The sequence below is a fragment of the Botryllus schlosseri genome, chromosome 10 (assembly GCF_051294905.1).
Source record: "Botryllus schlosseri isolate E-star chromosome 10, Bs_hap1, whole genome shotgun sequence".
Taxonomy (NCBI): domain Eukaryota; kingdom Metazoa; phylum Chordata; class Ascidiacea; order Stolidobranchia; family Styelidae; genus Botryllus; species Botryllus schlosseri.
In genome coordinates this window covers 5717126-5732300 of record NC_137245.1, presented here as the reverse complement: position 1 = coordinate 5732300, position 15175 = coordinate 5717126, and the positions used below count along the sequence as shown (strand labels likewise).

The 15175-nt window shown below is 40.3% G+C and overlaps 1 protein-coding gene and 2 long non-coding RNA genes across 5 annotated transcripts in view; 1 reads left to right on the top strand and 2 right to left on the bottom strand.

Moving 5' to 3' along the window:
• Positions 1 to 15175, bottom strand: part of LOC145449027 (uncharacterized) — a 374781-nt gene that overhangs the window by 255536 nt on the left and 104070 nt on the right. The window lies entirely within an intron of this gene.
• LOC145448385 (kelch-like protein 25) overlaps positions 1 to 15175 on the bottom strand; it is a 98526-nt gene that overhangs the window by 63656 nt on the left and 19695 nt on the right. The window lies entirely within an intron of this gene.
• Positions 946 to 15175, top strand: part of LOC145448387 (uncharacterized) — a 74676-nt gene continuing 60446 nt past the window's right edge. The window contains exons 1-4 of one of the 3 annotated variants that reach the window (XR_013917893.1): positions 946 to 1400; positions 1718 to 1785; positions 2250 to 2343; positions 3177 to 3203. This is a non-coding gene — a long non-coding RNA (uncharacterized LOC145448387). Of the gene's footprint in view, positions 1786 to 2249; positions 2344 to 3176; positions 3204 to 15175 lie in introns of those variants that run through there. The other 2 variants (XR_013917891.1, XR_013917892.1) reach the window with 2 other exon arrangements.

Here is a 15175-nt window from a genome sequence, read left to right as displayed (position 1 = left end):
CCGGGTCCGCCCGTCCAAATATGTTTAATTAATTTTTACGGGCCCTACAGTTTCCAAGACACCTCACTCAGCTCTACCGGTAAATCTAATTACGTGAGCAGAGAGGACAAGTAATTGATAGCAATATACATGCAATTCCCGTTTTTATTGACCTATTTTATTTTGAATTATCGAAAATTCTCGCTCTCCACGCTGGCTCACTAAACGGTGATCCTGATTTCGTGGCAGAAGCGAACAACGGGACGGGGGGTCGGTTTATCACCCTATGGGAGCTCCAGACCTAAGTATTTCGAGGGGCCTGACGAAGTGCTGTTTCGTTCCTGCCAACGGGTATACGCCCGAAGATGTTTAATTATTATTGAGTGGTCCTACCTTTTCAAACACAACTCACTCGGCTTAACCGGTCAATCTGATTACGCGAGGAGAGAGAGGATAAAAATTGAGTACCAATATATTTTCAATTCCCGATTATATTGACCGATGCAATCATGAATTATATCGAATTAATCGAGAGATGCTGCCAAAAATGGACACCCAATTTAGATGATAAATAGCGTTAAACAGCCATCTAGCCTGAGGGAGCCAAGAGAAAAGTTGGGGGGGGGGGGCTGACGAAGTGCTGTTACGGCCCTGGGTATTGATAACTAATTTACGGACGTATGTGCAACAAGTGACTCACGATTAAATACGCCGAGATGCGTACTGCTTAGCCGGCAAAAAATAGCATAATTGGTAGTCCTATAGCTCGAGACCCTAGCGTCCGAATAATTTGATATGACGGTAGTAGTAAGGGTACCTGAAATTGTTACGCACCAATCACAGAAGGCCACGTCGCCTTAATTGCCACGCCTACATTGCCACATCATCCGCCCATTGCCACGTCAAAACTTACCTTAGCTAGAATCGAACCTGGTTTGGTTGGGTATAATGTCACGTCGTGCTGTTTTGAGAATTTAACCGCCGATTCTCTCTTAAATTCCGAGACAACACCTTTTTCGAGTTATTACACATAAATGTAAAACTATGTTCGTGTGTCATCTGTGTCATCATTAATTAGTCAATGATTTTGTGGAATTCTTCAAATGCAAATTGATAATACAGATATCGCAACCATAAAGGCCTACGATCACGCAAAGCTCATGCGCCGCGCATATTGCCGAATACTATTCCAAGAAATTGACGCGTGTAAATGTGCCACGAATACAGTTGCTTACGATTCCAAGAAGTCGCGCCACATCGACATAGTGAATTAGAACATTCTAATTAAAGTTGCGTTTCCAAGAAAATGCCGCGTTGGCGATACGAATTAGAATGTTTAGTTCCAACGTAAAGCAATTCGCATTCTGAAAACTTCACAGTTCTGTTACAAGTATTGTCATGTGCGCAGCGAGGCAGGCAAGGTAAGATCAATGTATTTTTCTGTCAATTTAAACTAAATTTAGCTATAATTTCTCGATGCAGCATTAGCTTACGCGGATTGTGCAGGCAGATTGAATTACGTTGAGATTTCTCCAATAGCTAACGTAATAATGAGTTCTGTGCGCGCCTATAATGTTAGCTGACAATATAGCCGAAGTCGCACAAATTCGAATGCATATGCGAGTTCTCTGTTAAGGGTAGACTATCTAGCCTCGCTTATTACTCGAATCTCGCTGTGGTTACAATTTAGGCATGCTAATGCGTCGAGTTTGAAGCTAAAACATCCTATTTCATGCAGCCAAGAAGACTAGCGCCGCAAGCTCGGAACAAGCATATAATGACAAACCAGATTACGCAACACTAAAGGTGGGCTATTTCTTGTCTATATTGAAAAATCGACAGTGTACCGCGTATAGCTATAATTTTTCGATGCAGCAATGCACTTCGGATTAAGATATATATATATATATATATATATAGCAACGTAGATGTTTTATAGAATATATTAGATCCAATACCTATACTAAAGCCGCAAAACGCATTGGAGCATACATGGATAATACGCACAGATTGAATTACACCGAGATTTCGCCTATATCGCATCATTTTAAATAGCTAATAACGTAATAATGAGTTCTGTGCACGGCTATAATGTTAAGCGAGGATATGACCGAATTCGGATAAATTCGTATGTACATGCAAGTTCCCTAGTCCCACTTATTACTCGTTTCGGGCAGTGTGCTTACAATATTATGAATTAATTAATTAGCTAGAGCAACAGTATATATATTATTTATCGCCTATATTTAAATTCGCTCATTTCATTTCAGATCAAAACGCCGACATTGCATACGCAATTTACGCTCGGAAAATTTCACATTTCTGTCACAACTATCGCGCTATGCACTTCACCTGATGATGCAGGTGAGTTAGGTTACATTTCCGTATAGATTTGCATTATGCCGATTTTACAAGTCCATAAGCTGCTTTTAGATATGTGATTTTAATAGCTAGTGCACTGATGCTTTTCCGATAGTGAATTAAATCTATAGCTAAACCTATGTCTATGCTATAATTTATCTCCCATTTTAAAACGCTATGCCACTGCGGGTTGAAGCTATAACATTTCAGATCACTGACATCACATCTGTTCCAGACGCTAGCGTTCAAGGCTACATCTTTGCGCAGCTATATCTATATCGAAGAAGTGTACCGAGGTCGTATCATTTCAACTCGCTCAACTATAGCATAGATTGTGCCCACAAAATACAAATTCGTATTAAGTGTAGCCTGGCTAGCACCGCTTATTACTCGATGTTCAGTAACGCCGTATTAATGTAAGCTGCGTTTGCCGGGGCTATAGGAACGAAGTCACTCAATACAAATGACTAAATTTGGTTATAATTACTCCGCGTGGGTATGCACTTGGATTTGAGATGGATGTTAGTCTATGAATTCTAGCTTTACTCACGACCTAAGGTCGGTAAATTGCAAGCTGTAGCAAGCATTTAACTACTGAGATTATTCTGATTTTACAACCCCATAAGCCGCTGCTTTTAGATACGTAATGGAGCTGATTTAATAGCTATTGCAGTGATGCTTTATCTTACCATTTCTGATAGTGAATAAAATATATATATATATAGCCAATATAAACCTATGCTTATAGCGGCACGAATAGCATAGCTATATAATTTATCGACTATTCTAAGATGCGCTACGCCGCCGCGGATGGAAGCTAAATTTTTTCATTTCAGATCAAAACACCGACATCGCACAAGCAAAGTTTGTGGTATTTGCGCAACATCGAAATTTGTACACTTCACGCGGGGCCTACGATACTTACGGCCTAATATGGCACATTACACTTGCTGGATATAAGAGGCCGACACTCCCAACCAGACATCACGACTGACTCAATGATTGCTTGCGATCTCACTTCTCGATACCAGACGCCTCGCCATACACGTCTAATAAAGTATTATAACAGAAAAAATTAGCTCTTTCAGATGAAACAACCCAATTAAGAGCCAAGTGACATCGTCGCAATGTATTTAATCGTTCAGGTAGACTTGAATCGTGATCCGGATCTCGTAACATAGTAAAATCGAGGTATGTAGTTTAATTACTCACTCACTACTCTATATGTTGGTGGTGGTCATACCCTGCAAACTTTTTTGCTGCGAACGTAGTGTTTCACCTTACATCAGTTGGTTCAATGTATGTACCGGGTTGTGAAAACTGTCGCTGTTTCGACTATGTGTCACAATCAATACTAAATACGAGAATTCGTTACTCGTCGAAACGCCGCAGTCAGACATCGTTAACAGCGATTCCGTGTATGGCAATCTTGAGTTCAATTGCGGTTTTGTGATGTTAACCAAGCGGCTGTGTTTCTGCGGTGTGAAGACTGAATTCGTGTTGTTTCCCCGCAAGAGTGCGATGTCTATTTCACACCTAGAGCAATTATAAAACGCATCTTCGAAACTTTTGGTCTAGTTCATCCGCTTGCATTTCGAAACGGACCATCACGACAAGACTCTAACCCACCACATCCGAGGTTTCAGTTGATCATATCGAAGAATATCATGTCCATCCGTGTTACCACCCACAGATTTCGCCATCCTCACACGGTAGTGCTAAGACACAGACAAGATGCGGTGGTGGAAATATTGAAAATGAGAAAGCAGACCTTGGTGTCATTTGATTTGGATTTTACACCCGATGAACCCACCATTCGTACTGCGCATTGGGATGAGGATTCTATCATTGATGTCGAGGGAAAGGAGATGTACAGATTTGTTGGTGTCGTGAATATTCAACGAAAGTCGGGGTATATGCTTGTGCATGGTTCGCGTATTTGACTGTGAAGATATCTCTATACATAACGTGCTGTTCACCGTATCGATAGCACCAACGAATATCCGTGAAAGGGTTGTAATCTCGGTGAAATAGTGTGCGACACATTTTTCCACAATTCGAATGCATGTCGGTTCATACTAAGACCATGATACGGTCAAATATGTGTGTTTTTCTGTCTCCAAGTCAGCTACCCCCACATTGAATGTACAGAGTCGGTGCATGTATGAGACTTCAGAACATGAATTTGTAATCCATGATGCTTGTAATGCCGGCCATGATGTTATCCATGATGTATGTAATGTCACACACCTCGTTTACGCGAATACTTGGTATCTATGAACAATCGTGAAGTATACTGGATGTGTAATGTCTTGTTATTTTCATGGAAACACGGGGATGTAACATGTTTGAATATTGTTCATTGGTTTGTCGATTCAGAGTTGATATCCGGATCCGGTTATTTGTAAAGTGGATAGAAAACTACACTATTCCGATGCAGTAAAGACTCTTACACTCTGGATTTTGTGCAGTATATACTAATTTTACATTGCGGAGTATTCCATAAACGTTAATCCAGTGATCCTCCTTCTATTTTCAATCACGATCCGCTTATTATTCTAGGCTTCGAACCCCACACCCAGTACGTTTTATGAGGATTAATATTTTTAGATTAAATATAGCGTATCGAGACTCCGTGAAACTTACTTGGAAATAGTTATTTCTACCCTAATTTAATAGATTTCTCAGATATCGTAGCAACGGAACTGGCTTGAGCGAGCGGTTAAGGCGTTGGACTTAAGTTTCAATGAACAAGTGTTCTAAGTTACTCATGTTTTCAACACAACCTAAACGCAAAGTGCACTAATTTCCATATTGATCAAATACCACAAAGTTTGCTGGCTTTCAGAGTTAGTAACTAAGCTCGTAATAACAGAATTTACCTAAAAAAGTCAGTACTCCGAAAATTTTGTAAAGTATAGCTTTTTGGCGTTGGACTTAAGTTCCAATGAACAAGTGTTCACATAGGTTCGAATCCCACACCCACTACGTTTTACGAGAATTAATATTTTTAGATTCAAATTTAGCGTATTGAGTACTTTTTCTGCCTTTTTCAGCGCATTAGAGACGTTTACACTATGGATTTCGTGAGCTTTACTTGAGTTTTATAAATTAACGTAAAAGTAGTCATTTCCGAGTAAGTAAAACGTTCGTATTGTAGGTTCATTTTTGCCTAATACTATAATTATCATGGAGTTGGAGCAGTCCAATATCAAAAACACCCGAAAGTATTTGTTGCATATAGCTAAAAACCTAATTGAGTACCCTGAAGAAGTGCAAGTAGCACAGGCTGTGGTATTTCTATGACATCGAAATTTAGCTAACCAGAACTTATACTTGAGTACTCCGAAATGTACAAGTACTTTACCTTTACACGACGTTTCTGTAAAATGAATACTGATTTTATTAAAAAATAAAAAAGCACGAAAAATTACATTTTATCCCAAACCATCAGAATACTAAAGTAGCTTATTGCGTATATGGACCTAATACTAAAGTGTTTATGATTTCAGTTCGCTTCAACTTCATGACATTTTCAGTATTAAACAGAAGTATAGGCCTAGAATGCTAACTTTCTTCGTAAATTGCTACTTCTGCCTTAATTTAACGGATTTATCTGAGATCATTGCTTTACTTAATCTCTCCGAAATGTGCATTATACTAGTACGTCACCATTGATACGCAGATGTAGGGCATTATGGCAATGCACCATGCTAAATTTCATCACACATCTAATGATGGAACACCTTTAAAACTAACGCAGTCGAATACCGACTTTTACGCATATCTGTTTTGCGTTTAACATAGCATATACCTATACATAGTCAATTTTAATAGCAGAATTACCGTGTTAAACATTGAATTCCCACCTTGAAAGTTGGTACGCGGTTATAGGACATTACAAAAATGCACGATACCAAATCCCATCACACATTTCATGATGAAACAACTTTAAAACTAACGCGGCTCTACATCGACTTTTTGCGTACATCTGTTTTGCGGGAGCGTATAGCACGTACCCATACATAGCCAACTTTAATAACGGAATTACCATGCTTAACATTGAATCCCAACTCTAAACTTGATACGTAGTTGTAGGGCATTATGGCAATGCACCATGCTAAATTTCATCACACATCTAATGATGGAACACCTTTGAAACTATCGCAGTCGAATACCGACTTTTACGCATATCTGCTTTTCGTGAACATAGCATATAGGCCTAACCATACATAGTCAATTTTAATAACAGAAGTAGCATGCTAAACATTAAATTCTCACCTTGAACGTTGGTACGCAGTTGTAGGACATAATAACAATGCACCATACCAAATTTCGTCACACATTTCCTGATGTAACACCTTTAAAACCAATACAGTTCTATACAGACTTTTGGCTAAATCTGTTTTTCCGTAGCGTAGCACGTACCTATACATAGTAAACTTTAATAACGGAATTACCATGCTAATATTCGACTCGCCACCTTGAAACTCGGTACGCAGTTGTAAGACATTATGACAATGCACCATGTCAAATTTTGTTACGCATTTCATGATTGAACAAATTATAAACTAACGCAGTTCTATACCGACTTTTGCGGGAGCGTAGCACGTACCTATGCATACTTAACTTTAATAACGGAATTACCAAGCTAAACATTGAATGCGCAACTTGAAGATTGGTTCACAGGTGTAGGACATTATGACAATGGAACATATCAAATTTCATCACACATTTCATGATGGAACACCTTTAAAACTAACGCAGTTCTATACCAACTTAGCGTGAATCTGTTCGCAGGAGCGTAGCACGTAGGCTACCTATGCCCGATCAACTTTAGTGATGGAATTACATATGTAGGCCTAATTAAGTTGCAACACTTTTACAATGATTCGTCTTGCTTCCTATAACATCCCACTCGATTCCCGCGCGTTATTAGGCTGTAATCTCTGCCTGAGCTATGTCTTGACGCCTACGGGACTCTGCAAATTGTTTCGATTTATTCTGTCCGTTTCAATTTAAGATAAGGAAGCCCATTTCACTTAATGAATCGATGCCTACGGTACTCTACAAAATTTTCTGATTAATTCTCCCTAAGCTTATCAATCATAAGAAAGATGATTTGACACCTAAAGTACGAAATACTTGTTCGCTTGAGCTAAGCCACAGCGCTTGGAGCGGAATTTTACGGGGTATGTGGACTCATTTCGTAGGGCTCTATGCCACAGGAGCATACTTTACGCTCCAATTCGATTCCCACACATTCCATATAATTACTAACAGAACCATTGAGTACCAGCCTTGACCCCACAGTACGACGGAGACTATCAAAATATCGAGAGAAGCCCTCTATTCTTTTCTGAAATAATCAAGGTTTTATCAGGACTTCCCTTCATATAAACTCCAGCAGAATCACCAATAACCTCTCAAGTTTACTCAATTTACTTTAATCTGATACTCGTGTACCAAATCTTTATTTTCCGCAAGTATGATAGAGGCTATCGCTCGGCACTCAACGATTCGTAATTTTGCTGGAATACAAGTACAATTAGGGATTGAAAAGTAATTGACATAGGTGGTTATGTTCGTAGGTTATTTACACTTCTACTTACTGGTTTTTCAGGAGAAACTACCCACTTTTAGGACTTTATATTTCAAAGTAGTTTGAGGTTACGTTTGTATCACCTTGATATGTGCTATTATCAAAAACTGCTTAGCTTACGTTTTTATTACCTTGACATGGCATTATCAGACATGAAAATAATATTATCACCTAATACCAGAAGTTAACACACGTCAATGTGGTTCAGAATTCACGAGAAATTGGTTACTAAGAGAAGTATATTCTTGTATACACAATTGCGGAGATAATCTCTAAAATGTAGTAAGCAGGCCGATGGGTATTCGTTGAGTTGTACAAGCATAAAGAACATTCCCGCACGCGTCTTAGGATTAGGTGGTAGGGTTAGGAAAAATGCTGCCGTCCGACACTGCGATCCGAGTTCTTGCGTTCGATCTGACCGTTTTGTTTGATGTAGCGATCACTGGCTTGTAGTATATACGATACGAGCGGAAGGTCGGGATTAGGAACAACTACGCTGGGCGAATAGATGACGAATTCATCAGCTCGCAGTATAACCGCTACCTGTATAATGTTTGCATGTCGAGTATAAGGGTATTTAACTCAGCACTAAAATGCCAACGGCTAGCCGCAGGGGTCCGGTTCTCGTTGCTATAATTAAACGAACACCTTCGCCGCAGGTACGCGATCACCGACGTTATAATGATAAGGACAAATTAGCCGCATGAAAGCGAGTCTAATGAATATAACGACAAACAAGTTAGTTGAAAAGTAAAACTAATCGTGACCGATGCAAGACGGCGTGAAACAGCGCTTTCGCTCGATTCTTGTAGTGACCACATTTCATACGATTCAGTCCTTTTCATGTCACTAGAATAAGGGTGATTAAACCGACAGTGAAACGCCGCCGGCGTCTTATAACGTAATAATGTAAGCTGCGTCGGGTGCTGCTATAATGTTCGGAGCGAATATAGTAGAAAGTCCACGTCTGGACACCTGTATGCAGATGCGCATACTACCGTAGTAAAACGCACAACAGAATGCAGGCAAAATTCGATATTGCTTTGTGATGATTTTGATGTTCTTCCATAGCGATTGGGAAGATAGGACTCCTAATTTCCTAACTAACTACAAAATCCCTAGTAACATAGTCGGACGCATAACGGAATTTACGCAAAATCGGTATTGCTCTGCGATAATTTTGACCACTATGTTTTGATAATAACTTGCTTCCGAGAAATAAATAACATTCATTATACGTTAGATGATACTTTTCCTTGATATTCTATTATGTGTATTTAGGGCTTATGCGACATCACTATGTTGGCGACAGGCCTGATTTGAACACACTAATTTTGCGAATTAAACTTATCGCTCAACACGGACACTCAATGAAGAGCACCCTGGAGACCCACATAAATGCTCCACAATTCTTGACATATAATATACTGAGCATATAATAAGATGACAAAACCTATACTTGAGTACTCCGAAATGTACAAGTACTTTACCTTTTCACGACGTTTTTGTAAGATGAATACTAATTTTATTGAAAAATGAAATTTATGTTCCCAAGTAGGTTTTTGTCTACACGCACCAACAACTCAAGTATTTATGACACAGGAGTGATTCATTAAGTATAGCGCAAGCAGGCCAAACCTATAATTGAGTGCTCCAAAATGTACTAATACTTCGCTATGTACTCCCTCCACGTAAAAAGTGACAGATTTAGGCAAAAATTGCTATAGAACTGCGTTAGTTTTAAAGTTGTTCCATCATGCAATGTGGGATGAAATTTGGCATGCTGCATAATCAGAATGCACTGGAGCTCATTTAGATACGTTTTTTAATGTAGTTACACATTCTAGTTGTTTTGATGTAAGGAAAAAATCATTCGATAACTCGATAGTTAACACGCGTTGATGTAACTTTCCTCATTTGTATGCATAGCCTACGCGAAATTATTATTATGTCATGAATAAGTAGTTTACAAATTCATACGATTTTTCTTGTTGCGCTCCGGGATGAAATGTAATTTTTCGCTCTTTTTTATTTTTTCAATAAAATTAGTATTCATTTTACAAAAAACGTCGTGTAAAGATAAAGTACTTGTACATTTCGTAGTGCTCAAGTATAAGTTTTCAAACCATTACCGTGACAAAATTTTCAGAATAGCAACTTTTGCGTAAAGTCTCTGTCTTGCATTTAGTTGCCGGCTCTGAAAGCAAGCAAAGTTTGTGGTATTTGCGCAACATCGAAATTTGTACACTTCACGCGGGGCCTACGATACTTACGGCCTAATATGGCACATTACACTTGCTGGATATAAGAGGCCGACACTCCCAACCAGACATCACGACTGACTCAATGATTGCTTGCGATCTCACTTCTCGATACCAGACGCCTCGCCATACACGTCTAATAAAGTATTATAACAGAAAAAATTAGCTCTTTCAGATGAAACAACCCAATTAAGAGCCAAGTGACATCGTCGCAATGTATTTAATCGTTCAGGTAGACTTGAATCGTGATCCGGATCTCGTAACATAGTAAAATCGAGGTATGTAGTTTAATTACTCACTCACTACTCTATATGTTGGTGGTGGTCATACCCTGCAAACTTTTTTGCTGCGAACGTAGTGTTTCACCTTACATCAGTTGGTTCAATGTATGTACCGGGTTGTGAAAACTGTCGCTGTTTTGATTATGTGTCACAATCAATACTAAATACGAGAATTCGTTACTCGTCGAAACGCCGCAGTCAGACATCGTTAACAGCGATTCCGTGTATGGCAATCTTGAGTTCAATTGCAGTTTTGTGATGTTAACCAAGCGGCTGTGTTTCTGCGGTGTGAAGACTGAATTCGTGTTGTTTCCCCGCAAGAGTGCGATGTCTATTTCACACCTAGAGCAATTATAAAACGCATCTTCGAAACTTTTGGTCTAGTTCATCCGCTTGCATTTCGAAACGGACCATCACGACAAGACTCTAACCCACCACATCCGAGGTTTCAGTTGATCATATCGAAGAATATCATGTCCATCCGTGTTACCACCCACAGATTTCGCCATCCTCACACGGTAGTGCTAAGACACAGACAAGATGCGGTGGTGGAAATATTGAAAATGAGAAAGCAGACCTTGGTGTCATTTGATTTGGATTTTACACCCGATGAACCCACCATTCGTACTGCGCATTGGGATGAGGATTCTATCATTGATGTCGAGGGAAAGGAGATGTACAGATTTGTTGGTGTCGTGAATATTCAACGAAAGTCGGGGTATATGCTTGTGCATGGTTCGCGTATTTGACTGTGAAGATATCTCTATACATAACGTGCTGTTCACCGTATCGATAGCACCAACGAATATCCGTGAAAGGGTTCTAATCTCGGTGAAATAGTGTGCGACACATTTTTCCACAATTCGAATGCATGTCGGTTCATACTAAGACCATGATACGGTCAAATATGTGTGTTTTTCTGTCTCCAAGTCAGCTACCCCCACATTGAATGTACAGAGTCGGTGCATGTATGAGACTTCAGAACATGAATTTGTAATCCATGATGCTTGTAATGCCGGCCATGATGTTATCCATGATGTAATGCAGACTGTGGATTGTTCTATTTGGGCTATAAGGATCATTTAAAGTGTTTCTCATGCGGAGGGTTGTTTCAAAATTGGTTGCCGTGCGATGATCCATGGCTCGAGCATGCAAAGTTTTATCCTACGTGTCCTTTTCTCATAAAGCGCAAGGGGTTGCAATATATTCGTAATGTCTGTTATGCAACACCTAATATAAGAAGAGGGTCGACTAAATTTGATGGCGAGGTGGAATTGCGCGATGACTGTTGTACTTATGTTTGATATTTCTTTTCAAAGAATGAGTCTAGCAATCCGTGGAGATACTATTCTGCCCCAAGGGCCCTATAGAAAAGACTTGTATCTTTTTAATGACATCACAAAATTACGTATCGAAGCTTCGAATGGAGCAGAATTGACCTCGGATCAACTCTTTGTACATTCCACAAACGGGACCATTCAGAAATATCGAGCCACTCTGAAGCATGAAGGAGGTCTGGTCGTTACGTATACTCGCGACGGGATCGAGCATTATCAACCTCTGAATCCGGCTGACGAATTCGTCATCTATTCGCCCAGCGTAGTTGTTCCTAATCCCGACCTTCCGCTCGTATCGTATATACTACAAGCCAGTGATCGCTACATCAAACAAAACGGTCAGATCGAACGCAAGAACTCGGATCGCAGCGTCGGATGGCAGCAAAGCGGTGTACCTCGAAACATCAACCGATCTGGAGGATTTCAGCACGCGAATCGACGCAATAACGATCAACGATATCATTGATATGCTGTTTTTTCGAAATAAAATCGTACACTATACAATGCTATTTCAATGAGACTGAGTAAAGTGTTAGAAGATATGAAAAGCGTCGTATGAAATGCGGTGACTACAAGGATCGAGCCTACAACCTAGAGCTAGATAGTTGACTGATTCCTCTGTGATGACGTTATCAAATCTAGTTCAACGTTTAGTGTAGCGAGAATTCATATTCTCAAAAAACAGCTCAGTACGCATAATCATGATGATGTAGCAATGGACGTTATATAGGCGAATCATGTGGCAATGGGTGTGGCTGATGACGTAGCAGATGATGTGACACAGATGAATGTGACAGGTGATGTGGCAATGGACGGATGATGTGGCAATGGGTGTGCTATAGGTGCGGCAATGGGCGGATGATGTGGCAATGTAGGCGTGGCAATTAAGGCGACGTGGCCTTCTGTGATTGGACGGTACCAAACGATTCAACCTTCACTACTGACGGTGTTTATCGAAAGAAGGTGTCGCACTGATTCCAAAAATACGAATTGAAATCTCGCCAGGGCAATCAAACTACTCCGAAATACCCAGCAAATGTCGATTGTTCTGAACAACGGGAGCGCGGCAACACAATGGCCAATGGCGTCAAGCGAATGATCGGAACAATGCGAATTTTCATATGTTGGTGACTATTTTGGGTTCCTTTCATTGCCCTGGTATTCGTGCGGCCCCGACCGTACTGTGAAATTCTAAATTTGGCCCTGCCACCGAAAAAGGTTTGGAACCACTGCTTAGAGTATTATAACCATTTGAATATACATATTGAGAGTTGAGAAAAATGAATATCATATAAATACGAGTACTTGGATATCACACAAGATTAGGAAAAAAGTGAGGTTAACACGAGTTGAGCGCGAGACTGAACACTGAACCATATATGACGCGGACTCAACCGCAACACTAGCAATAACATGGACCTAGGATGCGACTCGAGATGAAATTTTATAATTGGTTATTGACTTGTAGACTCATAACCTTACAACTTCGTACAACCCTGAAATTATTACACAAAACATATATTACAGAAATGGGTGTATTCACTAGGTTTCTACCGTAGCGATCGGTCGGAATCCGATCAACATCATTGCACAAAATCTCGCGTGTAAAAGACTTAACCACGCCAATCGTTTCAGGTGTCCTTGGGATACACTATATTCTGCTTATGTGAACCACCCTTTCGCGCATTTGGGCGATAGCCAACATGAACACAGAACTAACTTGCACGTGGCATCCATTAAAGTAGCCTAATGTATTTAACATATTCTTATCCATTGAAAAGGAATGCCAAAGCAAGATTCTTCTTAAAGAATAAAGCGAGTTCACCTGATTTGTATCCGATGGAAATGATCATATCCCATCTAGTCGACTCGTCTTTCCCAAATAAATTGTGTTTATAATTTGATTTACGAAAATTTGTATACATTCATACCGGTTTTCATTTTACAAATGCTGACATAGAACCTAATGCTTCCCTCAAGATTAGGACGCTGCAATAGAATATTCTCGCCTTACCAGGAACGGCTCCGACTGCATGCCGAACTGCATTACCGGATCATTCTGGGGAACGAAAGTATTGTCACCAGGCTGATTAAAACCGACTGGTTGCGCCGGTTCATCGAACGTATTGATCGGACGTTGAAGAGGAAGGACGCCTACCTGCTATATTGAAAATCATTGGCAGTAAATTATTGTGCAGATGTACCATAACTTACCAACGGTGCTGACACCGGAAGACCACTTTCCTGCCATGACGATGAAACGCCACTTGCTGAACCTAATTGTGACTGCGTATCAGAATATGCGGGGAAATCTCGAAGCGGAAAGCCTTCGTCCCATGGGAATTCCCTTTCCATAACTCAAAGATTAGATATCAAACTAAAAAACACATTCGATCACAATATTTGAAGGCACCGTCAGGTACCGACAACACCGACCGCTACATGCGAATCTTCTCCACCGACCAAAGTAATTCATATATTTGTGGAGCGGACAGGCCAGACATCAACTATCACGTTTAAACTAAGTAATCGCTGTTTGTCATGCTAATATTCGATTATCATAACCCAAGAAACATTGACATTAGTGGACGTTTACACAAAATACTTGTAGCTGGAAAGTTGTGGAGGCCTATTTGTAATGTTTTCGCCATAGCGTAGGGTCAAATTCCGGAAAACAGCCCTTGCTGGCACAAAAGCTTACTTCCGCACCCATTCCAGTCGATGGAAACGAGTCAAATACACCATTTTTATGAATATAGATATATCGGGGATGTAGTATTCTGGTTACGTGTGAAACCTTTTTTGCGTCTTCTTGGAGTGGCACACGAAAACGAAACCTACTCCATAACCGGGATGTGACTCCATGAGAATGATTGCATCTGGCACGTTCTCACATGTTGGAGGGGACCCGAAAGCAATACTCTGTACAAGAAGGTGCCGTTCACCAGATTAGCACCCGGTTCAAATGGGTGGAATCCACGATTCCCGTCGACAATGCAACAGGGTTTGTCAAATAGAGTAATATTTATCACCTTATCTTTTCACCTGTCTTTCTTAAGTAAGTTCAGATATCGGAATAGAGGCGAACTCTGTATACTTCTCAAGGTCTCACCGCCTGTCACCAGATATGTGCCTGCAACCGCTAAGACTACCCTTGCTTTATCTCTGTTACGTCGCTATAGGCCTACGTGACAAGTTCCTGTTACTTTTCCTCACATCAGGGTAAATCATCAGCATAGTCGAGGCGTTATTGCAGAGCTGCAGCAAAGGCATTCTCCCATGTTTTCATATTGTATCTACGACAACTGGTTTGCGCTGTGTCCTACAAGGGCCTTAGTATATCACGTGCGCAGA